Below are 18,120 nucleotides of genomic sequence, written 5' to 3'. Positions count from 1 at the left end.
ACAGAAATCCTAACAAGTCTTTTCTTCCTCTGGCTCACTGGGCTAGTCAGACACTTACAAGTCACACTCTGTCCCACGTGAGCGACAGTCAGCCTTCTCCCATGCTCCAGAAGAGGAAAAGCCTAGACACTTCCTGGGAGTGAACCACTAGCAATGCTAGATGCAGCCCCGGGGCCCAGTTTCTCCCGCCTATGGGGCGGAGCCACAAATATCAATGGCCTTCAGCTTAGGGCCTTTTGTGAGGCAGGTCCTAGGCTCTGCCCCCACCCGAGGCCAAGATTCTCTGGATCTAGGGGCGGGGCCGGGTCCCGGGTCCTTCCTCTCAGCCTAAGTCCCCAGGGTTGGCTCTGGGTTGGCCATGTAGGGGCCTGGGATTCGTCCCTCAGTATGGCCTGCCTTCGGGCTCTGGAAAGAAGAGGTGTCCCAAGCTCTGCCCCTTGGCCGGAACCTCAAGTTCTGGCCCTTGGGGCGGTATAGGTCCTAGACTCCGCCCGTCTGCCACGGTCCGAAGGCTCGGAAGGGAGGGCGTGCCCTGAGCAGACTCCAAACCTCAGCCATAGCCTGCAGCTTCTGAAGGGAGGAGGTGCCCAGGCTCCGCCCCTAGGGGCGTAGTGAGGCCCAGGTCCGGCCCCTCTCCTGCTGCAGCTGGTTCCGGCCCGCTCTCCCACCGGTCCCGCCTCGCAGCCGGAGCGTCCGGAGGACCGCTCAGGGGGAGGAGCGCAAAGTCGGCCTGGGTTCTTGCTTGCACCCGCCTGTGTGCTCCGTGCTCCGTGAGCCCCACTGTGAGCGGTGAGTACCATGCGGCCCCGGGGCGTCCGTGCAGGCCTTTCCCACGGTGCAGACCCGGGGACACCCGGCGAGCTGCGGGGAGGCCGTGGAGCTGGCTCCTGGGGTGACCTCTCTGCCCGCTCCCCAGCCTGCGTCGCTTTGTACTGGGAGTGGCTCTTCTCGGCTCCCCGAGAGTTCTCGCCTTGGTGTGCGGGCCGCACCGCCAGGGTGTCAGTCTGCGGGGCCCGGCCCACGGGATAGAAAGGAGCGTTTGTGCCCGGCATGTTAGAGACCCCAACACAGGGGAGAGACCCCTCAGTGGAAGGGTTGAGCATAGAGTCCAAGGAGATCGATTGAGGAACCTAAGGAGAACTGGACAGTACTGCTCGGCCAGGCCAGTGCACTAGAACCGCACATCTCCCTGCAGCACGCATGACAGCCCCCAAGCAGAAGTTGCTTAACTTCTGTATTTAACACCGGCTGTGCACCTAAGGAACCTTTGTTATATAGATTGTACCTATTGATATTTTGTCGTGTATAAGTACAACGAATAGACATTTAATATACTTAATTCAGAATAGATCAATTATATTTAACATAACGTTGTGTGTGTGTGTGTGTGTGTGTGTGTGTGTGTTTAAATCCTGTATTTTCCCAAACACTGTTAGGGCATTGTTTAATCTTTCTACAAAACTCTGCTTAGAGGAAGACATTCAGCCTGTTGCGGTATGACATGTCATGTAGTTTCTGTATACTTTCAAGTATATCGTTGAAAATGTAACATTGTGTTGTTTAGAACTGGTGTTGACGGTCCAGATACTTGCACCTGTGTTTCTCTGCAGCATATTTTAAAACTACTGAGGCAGCCCATGCTTAGAAGGCATAGTTCACTGGGTTTGCCACTTTGTTTATGGTTCTTCCGCTCAGCACCATGGCCTAGTTAACTCTGATAGATACTCAGGAGCACTGTGGACCTCACTTCAGAACTGAGTACGAGATCCCCACAGATGGTGGTGGCTCTTGGCTTCTGCAAACTCAGTGCCTTTCATGTGTGCTTTGGTTGTTTCTATGTAAACATCCATTTCCATGTAAGCATCGGTTTGCTGCATTGATGTAGCAAACCAGACCTGTGGGTTCGGGGAGGTGTGTATGACTAGGCTATGCCAAAGGTGTAGGGGTTGGTGTAAGTTTACCAAGTAACTGAGAGGTCATCTCTAGAATATCAGGTGGCACGTTTTTACCTCCTCTCCCCGATGTTCAGTTCTGTCTGTGGTTTCTAGCTTTGTATTTGTTGAAGTATGTGTCCCAGTCTGAATTCTGCTACTTTCACATTCCTGGTGAGCTCTGTGTGTGGTCCTTCCTCTGACACTAGAAAGCAATTGCCTAGCGTGTCGGTGTGTGATAGATGGAATCCTGCTTTAGATTCTTCCCTTTGTTGCATGCTGTCTACATAAATTTGAGATAGAAAATGTATACATATTATCATTCTCATATATATATATATATATATATATATATATATATATATCAAACAAAGTTCTTTATCCTCTACCCAAAGAGGCTATTGTGTTCTGGTTGAACAGCTTAAGCACTTTGGACAATACATTAGAAATTATTTCTGCACACGCTGTTGCTGCCACAGTTGGGAAAAGGGGACTGGGATCTAAACTCTGAGCACTTGTGTTTTAGTATAAGACTTCACATTGATGCTGGTGTCTCCCTTATTTGTCCCTGGAGTAGATCTATATCTCATCCCCAACTCGTCTGGACCTTGGGAAATTAATAATTTTGAAAGATGAAGGGCCTGTCTGGAAGTCAAGAGCATAGGTAACTACTGTTCCGTTGAGATAATTTCCTCTCTGTATGTGTACATGAAACACGGTCATGTAAGAAAAGCGATATCCGCTAGTAAAGTGTGCATTGAAAGCACATGCAAAGGAAGCCAGAGGCCTACATGGGAAGACGACAGTTGAGATAAATGGCATTTATTACCATGTGCCTGGCAAACAACATTGTTTGTCTCGTTTTCTCCATTCTTCTGTATTGTAGGAGAAAATACCTCTCCATGGGGTGGCTATGGTCTGGATAGGAAAATCCCTTCCTACCTGGGTCCATTCTTGGCCTAGCCTTGTGGAGCTTCATTGATCTCTCAGAACCTTAGTGTCCCTGCCTTTACAACTAGGCTGTTGATAGTAGGAGTCCCAAGTACCCATGTTTTCCTGAGAGAGATTTAGTGTTTGTGTTTGTTTCTTCTCAACTCTGTGTTCAGCAGTGTTACATTTCTGTAGCTTGGAATAGGCCATGATGAGAATATTTATTTACACCATGGAAATCATCCAGCACTTCATGTCTGAGCTTTTTCTACCCAGGAACAAATTGCTAAACATTTACCAGCACACTGCTGCTGTTGTTGGAGCCAAGGTGCATCTAATTTGTTTGGTTTCTTTTCTTTGGCAAAACCAGACCCCGTGGCTTGAACAAAGATACAAGGTATGGGGTATTTATTTTGAATTTTCCAAATTTTTGATAAATGGGGGCAGGGGAGGCTGTATTTAAAATATACTGATATTGATCAACATTTTGTGTGTGTGTGTGTGTGTGTCTCTCTCTCTGTCTCTCTGTGTGTGTGTGTGTGTGTGTGTGTGTGTGTGTGTGTGTGTGTGAGAAAAACCAGACAGCAAAAACCATAGCCATGCAGTTCTGCTGCTGCTCCTGTATGAAAGCAGCCATGGCATTGTATAAGCAAAGAAGCATATCTGTGTTCACATAAAACTTTATTTATAAAACAGGCACTGGGCCATAGTTTACAAACCCTTAAACTAGACTATATTGTAAAGAGGAGCCCTGTTTCAAAAACATCTTCTATGTCAAAAAGGAGATTCTTTGGGAATTCTGGGACTGGAAACTCCAAGATGGACGTATGTGGAAGTTGAAGCTAGAGAGGACTTAGAATCAACCATAGGAGAACATAAGTAGGTTCGCAGAAGGACTCCCTGGCATGCACCGTGAGTGGGAATCCTTACTCCCAGCTTTCTGGAGCTGTCTCAGATTTATCCTGGGGTAGATGGACCCGCCTTCTAATACAGTGTAGGCTTTAACTCTAGGCACAAAAACAGCAGCGTCTCTAACAGCTCTCCTAACTTCGGGGACAGGGACAAATCTTCCTATACACGTGTATATTCTAATATTTATTATATGTGTTATAACACGTGTATATTCTAATATTTATTATGTGTTATATATACACGTTTGTACACATACATAGGTATGTGCATATTTGTTACCTGTATACATACATACATACATACATACATACATACATACATACATACATACGTATTTCTATGTGATCTCACACCCAGGAATTTAAAGCAGCCTCAGAAATGGAAAACAAACACTAAACTATTAGCAGTTGCCATTTCTAAGTAGGAGAGTGGGATGAAACCAAGTCAGGAGCCTTTCCCCTCTTAGTTTCTGTAATATCAGAACCTCATCGGTCCTGTCAGCTTCATAGGTTGTTTCGAAACTTAAAGCAAAAAAAGTAAATGCAAACAGCTTATGCCTTAAAGGGAGATGGGATGATTTCTGTGGTAGGAATGCTCCTACACCACACACCCCCAAATCAGGCAAGTGTCTTAGGGTTCTATTGCCATGAAGAGACTCCATGACCATGGCAACTCTTAAAAAAGAGAGCATTTAACTGGGGCTTGCTTAGTTTCACAGGTTCAGCCCATTATCATTAGGACTGGGAATGCCGGGGCATGAAGGTGGACAACCAGATCCTCAGGCAGCAAGAAGAGGAGAAACTCAAAGCCCACATTATCATGTCACATTTCGGAATCAGTATGTGTAATACTAGTATATATTAACTCAAAATATTCAGAGCAGACCCTCCCAAGTCAAAACATTTTAGTATATACTCCTAGTGTTTGCTAGAGGTTAGAAGTGCCAAAAGTAAAATGGTCGTTGAGGGGCCCTGATGCAAACCATTGCACTGGTGTTATAAAGATCTTGTGTGTAGTATTTAAGATAAAAAGTCTAAAATGAGTATTTCCAGTGATTTCTATTTTTGAGGAGAGAAAATAAGAGTGTGTGCTCACGTAGGTAAGGAAACTGGGTTGGCCACAGTAATGAATGGATTTCTCTTGGTGTTGGGGTTAACGTGGGTTTTGGATTTTCCTCAACATTGCTTCTTAGAGCTTTGCAGCATAAATGTCTTCTACATTTGCTTGTGATAAAAGCTGAACTCTGCAGTTGTTTTACAGGTAACCCGTGGAGGAACCAGTTGCTCCGATCTTAGGCTGAGTTACCAACAGGCTGCCTGGCAGCGGGGCTTTGCAGGGCTTTTTCCCGGTGGAGGGAGGAGAGGAGAGCCAGGCATGGGGAACTGAAAACAGGCGCACTGACTGCTGGAGTCACATTGTGCTGTGCTGACTTCCCCCTGGAGTCTACCTCGACCTTTTGTCCGCTTGACTCTGGGACCTTAGAAGGTTCCTTATAGGTTTAAGTGCCGTCAGCTGGCCATCTTCCTCCATCGTTGGGGTGCCTCTCTCTCGCTCACTCACTTGATGTCTCGTTTTGAACTCTTTTAATAAGGAATTTTGGGCACACAAGTACGTGGAGAAGAGGGTGATCTGGCTGCGACAGTCTGAACACTGCCTAGTAACGAGCCTCGTTTTCTTCCATATCCTTCTTCCTCCTTCCTCACCTTCTCCCCATGCCAGGAGTTGTCCTCTTCACGGTCAACAAGAATAAACACCTTAAGGAAAGAAAAGGAAGGAAGTGAGGGAGGGAAGGAGGGAAGGAGGGAGGGAGAACACCTTTGCTGCTGTTAGTTCATTTGTCTCTGAATTGCCTCATGTGAGCCAGGTGGAGCCTCTGTGAGTCCTTGAACCCTCTGGCCTTTGCTCTTCCCTCGCCTGAGCCAACTCTGGCTTTCCTAAAGCCTTCCTCCCATCCCACTTGTGGCTGTTTATCTTCTGGCCCGTATCCTACTGTAATTAAATGTGTGCCTATGTCAGTCTTTTCTGTTAGGTTGTAATCTTTGTATAAAAGGTGTGTCTTTTTATCTCCCTTTCTCCTATGGTACCTAGTAATTACCGTAAGAGCCTCAAGAAATGCACGCCCGATAACACTCCCTGGAGCGGGGCTGGAGAGATGGCTCACCAGTTTAAGGGCACTAGTTGCTTTTCCAAAGGACCTGGGTTCTGTTCCCAGCACCCTCATGATAGCTCACAGCCATGTAACTCCAGTTTCAGGGGGTCCAATGCCACCTTCTGGCCTCTCTATCTGTACCAGGCACCCAAACGGTGCACATACATACATGCAGGCAAAACCACTCATATGCATTAAATAAAAATTTATGAAAAATAATCAACAGAGGAATAAAATGAGTGTAAAAGAGACGTTTTCAGACATTACCTATGGCTGAGTAAAGTTTCTCTCATTTGTATAGATTTCTGAAAGTCTGAAAGAGTTGTGATGGGCCAGTTGTTTGCTTTGCTTGTTTTAAATAAAAATTAGCATCTGTATCTGGAGCCTTTAGATCTGTCTAATCTTACGATGCTTCTTTCCACTCCAGGAAAAATACTTAAGAATCCATATCTTACTGGGTCCCTTTTATTGAATGAGAGTGTTTCTTGGCTCTGTTTAATAAATGTGTTTTAAAATATAGATTTAAATCTTTCATAAGAGGAATAGGCTACTTTTTTAGCCTTCCAAGCTTCATGCAGTAATTTGGTAACAATCTCGTCAACTACTGTAACTCATGTCATAGAGCTCCCAGAACGTACAGTGCTCAGTGTGTTAACTCACTCAGTCATCCCAGTGTTCCTTGTAATGTGCTCAGAGATGTACAGACAGGTACTGTGACTTTAAATCTGCAAACAAACGTGGGTTTGTTGTTGCTGTTGTTGTTGTTGTTTTAATCTTTAAGGAGATAGAAGAAATTCTTGTCTACCGCCCTAAGGGCCAGTCAAACTAAAGTGCAGATTAGAAACCAAAGAATCGGGGATCAAATGTTACAAACTTGCAGGGACATAAAACAAAACCACCTTGCTAAGCACTGTATGTCAGAGCCACTCAGCACTGGTTCTGACCACTGGGTGCTTTATTAACTACATTATGACATCTCATTCTCTGAGTCAGCTGTTCCGTAGACTTTGGTGTCAAGAGTTTACCCAAGCACCCCGATGACTTTGCAGATGTGACTCTCCCTGCACTTCTCTCTCATCCATTCCTGGCCTTAGGACAGTTTGGGGAAGTTTGTCTTTGTAGGACTCGCCTTGGACCATCGCTCCAAATAACGTGTATGGACCACTGACTATTCGTTGTCCTTCTTGTCCTTCGTGTGTTAGAGCTACAGAGCAGGTTACAGGTTATGACATGGTTCATGAAGATGCACCATTCTAAGCTGGCCTCCTAGTGATTCACTAGTTTGAATCTTTGGTTGAGAAGAAGAACGGTCAGTAGACTTGGTCGAGAACTGCCAAGAGTCTGCCATGTTTGAGAGCTGTACCAAGGAGATGTCGGGAAGATGAGAGTCTGGGTTGCACTCTCCAGCCTTGGGAGTCAGGATGTTGCTTCCTGCACTGACAAAGATAAGGAGTCAGTTGCCTTCATGCTGCTGTTGCCTTTGCTATTCACATCAACCCATCCTTTCCAAGTTGCCCCAAATTAAGGACATTTTAGGGAGCTTGAGACTATCCCATCCTCACGTAGACGCATTAGAGTTTGAAGGCTGTTTGTGAGTTTAGCTTTCCAAACACTATTTAACTTGGATATTTGTATGTGAAACAATTCTGCCTGTAGCTGGGTGGTTGCATCCTGAGTGCGAGGGAGTTGATTATGGGGGGGGGGGGGCTAAGATTAACTCCTAGCCAGATTAACACCCAGAGGCCTCAGCAGGTGGTCTAACCCTCTGACTAAGATAGTGGCACCTTGTGGATGAGTTGCTCAAAGATTTTATCAGCACTCTGAGGTGCTTGGCAGGGCGGTAACAAACCACATATCCTTGAGCAGTAGCTGCTTCTGGTCTGTGTTGTTACTGTGCTTCCCAGCTTTGGTCCTGACCCCACCCACCTTCAGGCCTCAACAAATGCATGAGTAAATCTCCCATCAGTTCCTTCTCTCATACCAGGAGGCATTGTAGTGTGGTGATGTTATCTCCACACATACTAGGTCACATTATCCTAAGACACATGTGGCCCATGGGCCGCAGGTTTGATATTCCTTCCTTAGTCCAAAGAGGCACAGACACCAAGACTTAATGTCACTCTATTATTTGCCACATCTCTGACCTAGTGAAGTGGGAGTCACGTGTGTAAGCCATGCCACATGTGTTCACTGAGCTGGAACTAGAACGTTATTGCCTAAGAGTTTGAGGGACTCCATTTTGCATTACAGTCCCTATCGCAACACGTCTGCCTGTGGCTTCAGAGTAGCCAACCTCCTGGCTGTGATTATGCCCTAGTGTGGGGCAAGAATGTGCTGGTCAGAGAGACAGAAGTCCTAGGTCCTGCAAACTTTTGCTGTTCTTGTGGGAAATCATTGAGACGGGAACTTCATTAGCATGGGTCATTTTCTCTGAGTCCTAACAGTTCTGAGACCCTGACTAGACCACCTTGGACCTCCAAAACCTGACGAATGCCAAGGTAAAAGTAGCCATGGGAGGTCCCTGAAGGCTACACGTACAGCCTTTTGTGGTGATGTCCTTTCTCGTTGCTTAAAATTTAAGTCAAAAGTTCATCCCTACGTAAGTTCAGGGACTTGAGGAAATCAATCAGAGTTCTTTAAAAATCAAAAAAAAAAAAAAAAAGTCTCAGCTGCTCCTGCTGTGTAACACTCCCCTCTGTTCTTCCTCCAAACTTACAGGCAAGCCAGGAATGGTGGCACATAAGCCCCAAATTCTAGCATTTGGGAAACTGAGGCAAGAGGATTGAGAGTAAAAGGCCAGACTAGACTAGACTCAGTTTCAAAAAACCAACACACACACACACACACACACAGAGGGGTGGGGGAGAAAACAGGAATTTTAATCCAACAACAGGGCTGCTCTGGCAAGGAATTCCATCCATAGACTTTCTAGGTCTACGTAATCTGGCTGGATTGCGACACACTCTGGATTACAGTATGACAGTATGATCTATCTGGACTACAGACACACCCTTAGTACATACCTTTAATCCCTAACAATGAAGGTGAGATGAGTTTGTAGAAGGAAGCAGGCATGTTTGAAAGTGATGTCTAATTGAGTGGCAGACAAAGTGATGAATCAGAGAAAGATTTGGCAGAATGAGCCAGAGATAGGACAGAGCCAAACTCTTATAAGGATCAGCCCTGGTAGGAGAGGAAGATACTTAAAGTAGTGCAGAGAAAAAGTGTGGCCGTTCTAGCCAGGCCATTTTACAAAGGCAGGTGGCAGAGAGAGCAGGCTAGACAGAGGTAAAGACAGAATGAGCCAGAGAATTAGAAGGAGCTGGAAGATTAGAACAGATTACCACAGTTAATATGAGGCCAGGCAGAGAAAATCAGCGAGAGCCAAGAGAAGCTGGATTGAATCAGTCAGCTTGGAAGATTAGGTCGTATAGAGGCTACCGAAGCATCCAGGCCTAGACTTAGTTAGAACAGAGAAAGAAATGCTCAGAGCTCAGCCCACGCCGTGTATTCTTACAGAGGAAATAAATAACATTTACAACACACACACACTCACATTCACGGACATTCACAACTGAGAGGCAGCGAGCATAGTTGGGGGTCTCTGCGGGCAAAGCTCACTAAGCCCACTAATGACCGTAGAAACCACAGAGTGAAAATGCGCATGCCCAGAGGAATCAAGGGTTCCCTTCCCAAGCAGAGAATGAGGCAGGTTGGCCTGGAGCCTGACCTCTGACCTCTGCTCTGCTTTCTGGATTAGTGTTCTGTGCCCCGTGGCTGGTTTCCCTAGACATCTCCAGAATCTATAAATGCTGAAATTCAGCAACATTTTGTGACACTGTTTCAGTTAACTGCTCCCCACCCTCCCTGTGATACTAAAAATAACAATGAGCTTTCTGTTGTCTTGATTTACTTCTGCAAACTTAAAATGAGTTAACTGGGTTTGTCTTTGAGATACAGGTACAGACCCTGCCCCCTTCAGGATTGGGAAGCCCCAAAAAGGAGAGAACGTGCCAGGCATTGCTGTGGCCTGCCCCCGTCCACCATATCATGACGACATTTACAGAGTCTGTGTATATCAATGACATGCATTTCCGTGATGCATACCCAGAATTTCCAGTGTTGTTCAGTAATGAGCTAAAAAGAAACAGTGTAGGGGAATGTCAGGGAGAGGAGGCGGGGAGGGAGTGGGTGGGTGGTGGAGCGCCCTCATCGAAGCAGGGGGAGATAGTGGGTGTCTGAAGGGGAAACCAGGAAATCGGATAACATTTGAAATGTAAATAAAAAATATTCAATAAAAGAAAAGTCAAAGGCTGGAGAGATGGCTCAGTGGTTAAGAGCACTGACTGCTCTTCCAGAGGTCCTGAGTTCAAATCCCAGCAACCACATGGTGGCTCACAACCATCTGTAATGGGATCCGACGCCCTCTTCTGGTGTGTCTGAAGACAGCTACAGTGTACTTATATACATTAAATAAATCTTAAAAAAAAAAAGAAAAAGAAAAGTAAAAAAAAAAGTTGGTTAAAATATGATGAGACATGAACTCAGTAGGAAAATATTAGATTATAATTAAGATGTGGCTCCTTCCTGAGTCTAGCCTAACCTTTGTTTCTCATTTTAATTGTACTGGCTTCTCCGTTAAATCATTTAGTTACAAATGCCACACACAAGACTCCAGCTTTTAGTTATGTTAGCCATAAGAGGTTTTCATCCGGTCGAAATAGCTTTTACAAATAACTGGAAGGATCAGAGTTACCCTGTTTTCTGAGAAAATCCATTTCCCACGTGCACCCACAGCACACGGACAGCCCAGCCTTTCTAGCACTGGGACAAGCCATGGTGATTCTGCCTTCTTGGAGACATCTGACCTCAGTGTTCGTGCTTACATAGACGTCCTTTTTTTTTTTTTTTTTAAACAAAAAAGTTGTTTATAAAGTAGCATGATGTTTACACACCAGTCAGTTTGGGAATGGGACCAATTAATTCCTCTTTAAATAGAAAGAAAAAAACGAAGGCCAGCTTAGCTGTCTTTCCAGTGAACTGAAGTAAACCCTGAGCAGGACGACTGACTGGAGCTGGAAGCTGTGAACACTCAGGCTGGACACGTTTAGAACGGACTGTGGGGGAAGGTGGCCACGGCCAGCAAGCGATGCCAAGGGAAGCGCTCCCTGCCATCGCCTAGACTATAACTGTAATCTGCTCTTGTTATCTCTGCGTGCCCCAAGTGAGCAATCCTGAGGGGTGCTGTCTGTGATTCCTACCCTATCAGGCTTGGACAGAACATGCAGTTCCCAAGAAGCTGAGATACTGCCCCCAAATGAACACTGAAAGCCCCAAACTCTGCACTCGCCCCTCTACCAATAGGGCTCTGTTTTGCAGGATCACTCCTCTGCTTCCTCCTCTGAGGGTGCAAGGGTAGTGTTGACCGTCAATTTTGTAAGCGCAGAGCCAATCGTGCAACACATTTTAGAGCTTTGTTCATGTAAGGGGGAATCCAGAGTCTTGAGTCTCAAATCCAGACGCAGAGCAAGGGCTGTCCCATCCCCTCTGGGGTTCCAGCACTGACTCTTATCGATATTAACATCTCGGTCACATTCCTTGCAGATGAGAACATTTGGTCACCAGAGGCCATCTCAGTTGTCACCCATTTTGACCTTACTGGCAGATAAGCAGTTTACAAATGAAGAAATTCACATATCTGTCCGACACATCAGAAACATTTGTTTTTTTTTTTTTTTTTTTTTTTTTTTTTTTTTTTTTTTCTGGAGCTGGGGGCCGAACCCAGGGCCTTGCGTTTGCTAGGCAAGCGCTCTACCACTGAGCTAAATCCCCAACCCCACATCAGAAACATTTAACCTCATTAGCTGTTAAGCAAATATAAAGATTGCTTTTTAGCTCTCAAAACTTGGCAAAACGGAAGAACAAATTATCTCTCCTGGCCTGTGCACCTCCGTTCACTGCTGGTGAGAAAGAACACTAATATAACCTTTCCGGGGTGCTTGGGGGAAAGCAGAGATGTAAAATCCTTTCACCTAGCTGTCCTGCTTCTAGGAACTGAAAGCTGATGGTCCGTTAAGTGGATTAGGGGCCTCTAAAGCTCCGAGTACAAAGGTACAGCATTGCTAGGTGCTCTCTGCAAACAGCCACGGTCAGGGTGAGCTGAGGTGTGATGAAGGTTAACGTGATGCTTCCTGTGCACACGGGCACCCCACACTGAGGCCACAGACAGTTACCAGTGAGACCATGGAGAACCCAGAACTCCTTATCTGCATGGCTCCGCCTTTATACGTCTACCTGAGGTGAGGGTGCCTGTGCCTGATGCTTAGGCATTTGTTTATCTTATGATTTCCTCTGAAAACTCATTGTTTGTACCCTGCGCTCTCCTGTGCAGAGTGCACTGGGAGAATTCTGGCGTGCAGTCCATGTGGCCATCGCCTCACAGTAGGTTAGCTTTGAGCCACTCTCCTATCAAATAACTATCTTTACTATTCCAGGAGGTAGGTACAGTGAGGGGTTTCCTACTGAGTGCAGACGTCCCTTTATTAAATCCTGCTCCCACTTGGCCGAGTGGCCAGAGGTGAAGGGCCCCAAGTATTCAGCTAAGCTCCAAGGTGGGCAGGCTCTGAATGGTTGCCTCGGCTTTGCTCTTTAGGATAGCATTACCCAGTCTTTTTTTATTTTCTCTTCTCCTTTTGACTTGTTTGCTTTTTCCTCCTGCTTCTGGCACCATTGTATTCTGTGAAACAGAAAAGGCAGCAGCCTAAAACATTCTGTTGTGTATGCTGACTTTTCCCAGTTACCCACAGAAGAAACAGAACAATGTGCTGACCTCTTCCCCCATCCACAGTTCTCTCTGGGCCCATTCCTGTCTTACAGTGCTCCTATATGCAGATTAGATAGGTAAGACAGAGGAAAGAGGCCAGAGTAGGGCCACAGGAGGGGAAGCACGGATAGAGAGAGGAAAGCTGCAACCTGTGTTTACTCAAGTTGATAGGGACCCCCTAGCCAGTGGGTGGGCTTCCTGGACAAAGCTGTAGACTTGGGGGCAGTTTTGGAGTTTGGGGGACTATGGTAGTACTTGAGGGTTAGGAATGGGTTAGAGTTTGACCAGGGAAAGGGGCTGACCTAGAAGGCATTGACCATGCCTAGAGTCTGTGCTAGATCTGGACCTATTCCCAAGCCAAAGGTCTTTCCCCTCGCTTCCTCATTGAAATGTGGTCATCTGAGGATTTATTGTGGAATTACCAAACCTCTGGGACCTTCTGTATGGAGGTTTGCACAAAGAGCGATGACGAGGGTGGAGCCTTGGAATGCCTCGGTTCTTGAGTCCTCCAGATTATTTCCCAACCTCCAAGCAAAACCAGTTTTTAGTTGCTGTAACACAGCTACTATTGTTTTTTGACCTGTGGCTCAGTAAAGGTGGGCAGGACATGTGATAAGGCGTGACTCAGGAGAGGTGCTAGAGGAAAGAATCGTTCTGCCATTCAATGCCGAGCTGGTCCTTGGAGATCTCTGGTAGCTCTCTTCAGCTAGGGGCAGGTGGGCAGCCTGGTTGGGCCAGCATTACTCCACAGCAGGAGTGGGACAATGGGAACAGCAGGGTTCAAACCTCACTCTGTCTCTTCCCACAATGAATACGTTGTTAATAAATCCCTCAGAGCTGCCTTCCCTGCAGATGTGAAGTAGAAATGCTGATGTGCTGCACTGGTGGAGCTCTCACTAGGCCTGCAGAAGACAGCACAGGGCTGCCTTACACACCACTCCCTCCTGATCCCTTTTTGCTTGAGGAGTTTTTACACAACTTTGGGTACAGGTGTAGAAAAAGACATGGACTCCAGGTATTTACTGAAATATAAAGAAATGTGTTTTGAAATAAATCTTTGATATGTGTGTTAATTTCTCTCTATATATACACATACACACACACATGCACACGCACATACACATGTACATGCACATACACATGCACACGCACATACACATGCGCACACATGCACACTCATATACACATGCACACACATATACACATACATACACATACATACACACACATACACATGCACACACACATACACATACATACACACACACATGCACACACATATACACATGCACACACATATACACATACATACACACACCACACACACATACACATACACATACATACACACACACATGCACACACATATACACACACATACATACACACACACACACATACACCACACACCCATAATTTTAGTATCTATTAAGGGGAAAGCCAGTTTATAGGCTGATGGGATAAATGTGCTTGTTTTATTTTATATGAAGAACTAAGTCTATTCGCTACTGCAAGGTTGGAGTTGATTGGTTTCCCGACTTCATAGCCATCGATGCTGAGAATGCGGCTTCAAATAAACATACAGCACACAATGGCAAATGCATGCAGAGGGACATTTCAGAAACTGATAGAAACTGTTGAACTCCTAATCTGAGATTCATTTCATGATTTTTTTTAATGAAACTGAAGTTAGAAATCAAATTGTACTTTTTAAAAACCAAACATTTTTAGAATACATCTTTTTTTTTTTTTTTTTAAGATTTTTTTTTTTATTTTTTTTAAGTACACTTTACCTGTCTTCAGACACACCAGAAAGGGCATCAGATCCGTTACAGATGGTTATGAGCCACCATGTGGTTGCTGGGATTTGAACTCAGGACCTCAGGAAGAGCAGTCGGTGCTCTTAACCGCTGAGCCATCTCTCCAGCCCAAAACCAAACATTTTAATACACTGCAACTTCAAAGATACACTAATTTGGTACTTATAAGAACAGTAGTAAGAAACATTGAAACATTTTATTTTCCATGTCTAAATCACTCTATAAGAACAGAAAACTTTGACTGCAGATCATGATATACAGTAGTCTTGAGTCTGAGCTGATGTGCTGGCAACATTGGTTGGGGTTGTGTGCTGTAACGACATGCACATGTGTACACACATGTGTTCAGGGGCAAGGATGCAGAGAAACCGCTCTGCACGGCTTGGGTGAACACTGCCAGAACCACCTCAGGATCATTACCCATTTGATTTTGAGTTGATCTTTAGTAGTTGATTAGAGTGTTCCCACCCACCCCCACGTGCAGTTACACGATCCCATACAGAGTATTTGAGAAGCTCAGGGTACTCAGCCTGGTGCCTGCTTCTGCTCAGTGAATAGGAAGCGCTTCCTTTCTCCTCTAATGTCTCCAAGTAGACTTTGCTTTGTGGCCATAATACTGTTAGAGTTGCCAACTTAATAAGTAAAAGGAGTCAGTAAGAACTCTTTGTACAAGCCAGTTTCTGCCGGAGCCGTATTGGGCACTGCATCCATCCTAAGGACCTGGTTCTGCAGGTCTGGTGGAAGTAGTGGGAGTCACGTGAGGACCAGTGTTACACCGAGGGCATCCGAGAGCAGTGCTGAGGAGATCAGCTGATTGGCCCCCACTGAATGGCAGTAGATACAGGTACAGGTTAGCAATCGATTTAATTGTACATTTTTGGCTGGCTGCAGGCACCTAGCAGCTTTAGGACATGATATGGAGATAGAAACTATTCAGAACTTAAGAGTATCTGGAGGGCTGGAGAGATAGCTCAGTGGTTAGGAGCACTGATTGCTCTTGCCAAGGTCCTGAGTTCAATTCCCAGCAACCACATGGTGGCTCACAACCATCTGTAATGGGATCTGATGCCCTCTTCTGGTGTGTCTGAAGACAGCTACAGTGTACTCACATATATAGAATAAATAAATAAAATGTTTTGAAAGAAGAGAGTGAAGGAGTGACGGACAGTTTTGCTCAGTCCTTTGAGTGTTTCCCACACTTTCTCTAACCATGACCCTGGAGTTCTTCTTTGGTCAATTTATTTTTTTTTTCTAGGCAGGAAAAACAACAGGTTTATCGTTGGAGTTGCAGTCATGTGGGGCAAAAAATTCGTACGTGGGACTGGCAAATCCAAGGGGTGTAGCGGTGCGGCGTTTGTAAACGGATGCCTTCTTCAGATTGACTAATCTCAGTTCATGAGCTCAGAGGTTCACACACTGCCTAATAGACAAGTTCTGACGTTTCTTACTAACGAGTATGGATGGTGCCTTTAGACTTGGTTGGCTCTCCGCTTACTAAGGCACACCAACCAGCCTCTGGCATGTGTGTGATGCCTCATCTTACGCTCACCCTCTCTTCAAAAAGGAAAGCCATAAGGCTGGGCATGGGAGAGCATGTCTCCTTTAACCCCAGCTCTTGGTCGGCAGAGACAGGTATATCCGTGAGTTCAAGACCAGTCTTATGCACAGCAGGTTCCAGGCAGCAAGAACTACACATTAAGACCCTGTCAAAAACAAACAGCAAAAACTAAAACCACTGCTCCACCCCACCCCCGCGCCCCACCCCCTCCTCACAGCCTCCTCTTCATGCGCAGCCATCTTGGTGTGTGCTGGTTGGTTTTTCGTCAGCTTGACAGACACTAGAGTTATCTACTGTGTTCCTTTAGTTACTTTTCTGTTGCTGTGAGAAAGCACCACGTCCGGGGTAACTCACTGAGAAGAAGTCTATCTGGGCTTCAGGCTCCGGTGTCCGTGATGACAGCACAGCCATGGCAGCTGGATCTGGAAGCAGAGAGCTTATATTTTCAACCACAAGCAGGAAGCGGGTCGGGGAGGGGACTGGGAATGGCCTGTGGGTTTTTAAATCTCAAAGCTTCCCCCCAGGGACACACTTTGTCCAGCACGAGCACGCCTCCTAAAACACCCTGAGCAGTGCCACCAACTGGGGACCAAGTGTTCAGGCGTCTAAGCCTCTGGGGGACATTCTCATTCAGACCACCTCATCTGGGAAGAGGGACACTCTATTAAGAAAATGCCTTTATCAGGTTGGCCTGTAGGCACGTCTCTGGGCATTCTCCTGATTAATGAGTGATGTGGAAGGCCCAGGCTGCTGTGGGTGACGCCATTCCTGGGCAGGTGGTCCTGGGGTGTATAAAAGAGCAAGCCGAGCGATCCACGGGGAGCAAACCAGTAAGCAGTGTTCCTCTGTCTCCCCAGCGTCAGCCCTTCCCTCAGGGTCCTTCCCTGACCTCCATCCATGATGGATTGTGACGCCAGAGTTGTAAGATGAAATACACCCCTCCCCCCAAATATTGGTTCGGGTCAGTGTTTGTCACAACAACAGAAATGCAATATAAGGCAGGGTGTCTGGCTGTACTGGTAACTGCTTCTCCCCAAGACTACCTAGTCCGGGCTGAGTACTCATTCATAAAATGCTTCGGGCCTTCTACAGTGTTTCAATTTTTACATTGTTGCTGGACAGGAAGGCACTTGGCTATAATCCTACACCCAGGAGGCAAAAGAGAGTTGCTGGCCTAAGGGCAGAGCTACCACTGGCTACTGTGAGTGACAGGCCAGCCAGGGCTTCATAGTCAAACCTTGTGTTAAGTGTGCTTCCAAGATTATATTTGAAATATTCGCATGTGCACAATTAGATCTCTCAGTGATGAGATGCGTCTCAAATGAAATCCATTTGTTTACGTATTGTGTGTGTGGTGTGTGTGTGTGTGTGTGTGTGTGTATGTGTGTGTGGTGTGTGTGTGTGTGTGTGTGTGTGTGGGTGTGTGTGTGGTGTGTGTGTGGTGTGTGTGTGGGTGTGGTGTGTGTGTGTGTGGTGTGTGTGGGGGGTGGTGTGTGTGTGTGGGGTGTGTGTGTTTGTGGTGTGTGTGTATTTGGGGTGGGGGTGTGTGTGTGTGTGTGTGTGGTGTGTGTGTGGGTGTGTGTGGTGTGTGTGTGTGTGGTGTGTGTGTGTGTGTGTGTGTGGTGTGTGTGTGTGTGTGTGGTGTGTGTGTGTGTGTGTGTGTGTGTGTGTGTGTGTGTGTGTGTGTGTGTGTGTGTGGTGTGTGTGTGTGTGTGGTGTGTGTGTGTGGGGTGGTGTGTGTGTGTGTGTGTGTGGTGTGTGTGTGTGTGTGTGTGTGTGTGTGTGTGGTGTGTGTGTGTGTGTGGTGTGTGTGTGTGTGTGTGTGTGTGTGTGTGTGTGTGTGTGGTGTGTGTGTGTGGTGTGTGTGTGTGTGTGTGTGTGTGTGTGCTGTGTGTGTGGTGTGTGTGTATGTGTGCTGTGTGTGTGTGTGCTGTGTGTGTGTGTGTGTGTGTGTGCCCCTAAAGCCTATCTTGTACACTGTTTGTTAACACACCTGT

The 18,120-nt window shown here is 46.2% G+C and overlaps 1 protein-coding gene across 1 annotated transcript in view; it reads left to right on the top strand.

Annotated features, from left to right (window-relative positions):
- Nucleotides 1–627: 627 nt before the first annotated feature.
- Nucleotides 628–18,120, top strand: part of Aco1 (aconitase 1) — a 55,222-nt gene continuing 37,729 nt past the window's right edge. Inside the window, 1 exon segment of the mRNA XM_032905065.1 lies at nucleotides 628–789. The gene's annotated coding sequence lies outside the window, so the exon portion shown is untranslated.

This window comes from Rattus rattus, chromosome 1 (genome assembly GCF_011064425.1).
Source record: "Rattus rattus isolate New Zealand chromosome 1, Rrattus_CSIRO_v1, whole genome shotgun sequence".
Lineage (NCBI taxonomy): Eukaryota > Metazoa > Chordata > Mammalia > Rodentia > Muridae > Rattus > Rattus rattus.
This window is presented reverse-complemented; position numbering and strand designations above follow the sequence as displayed.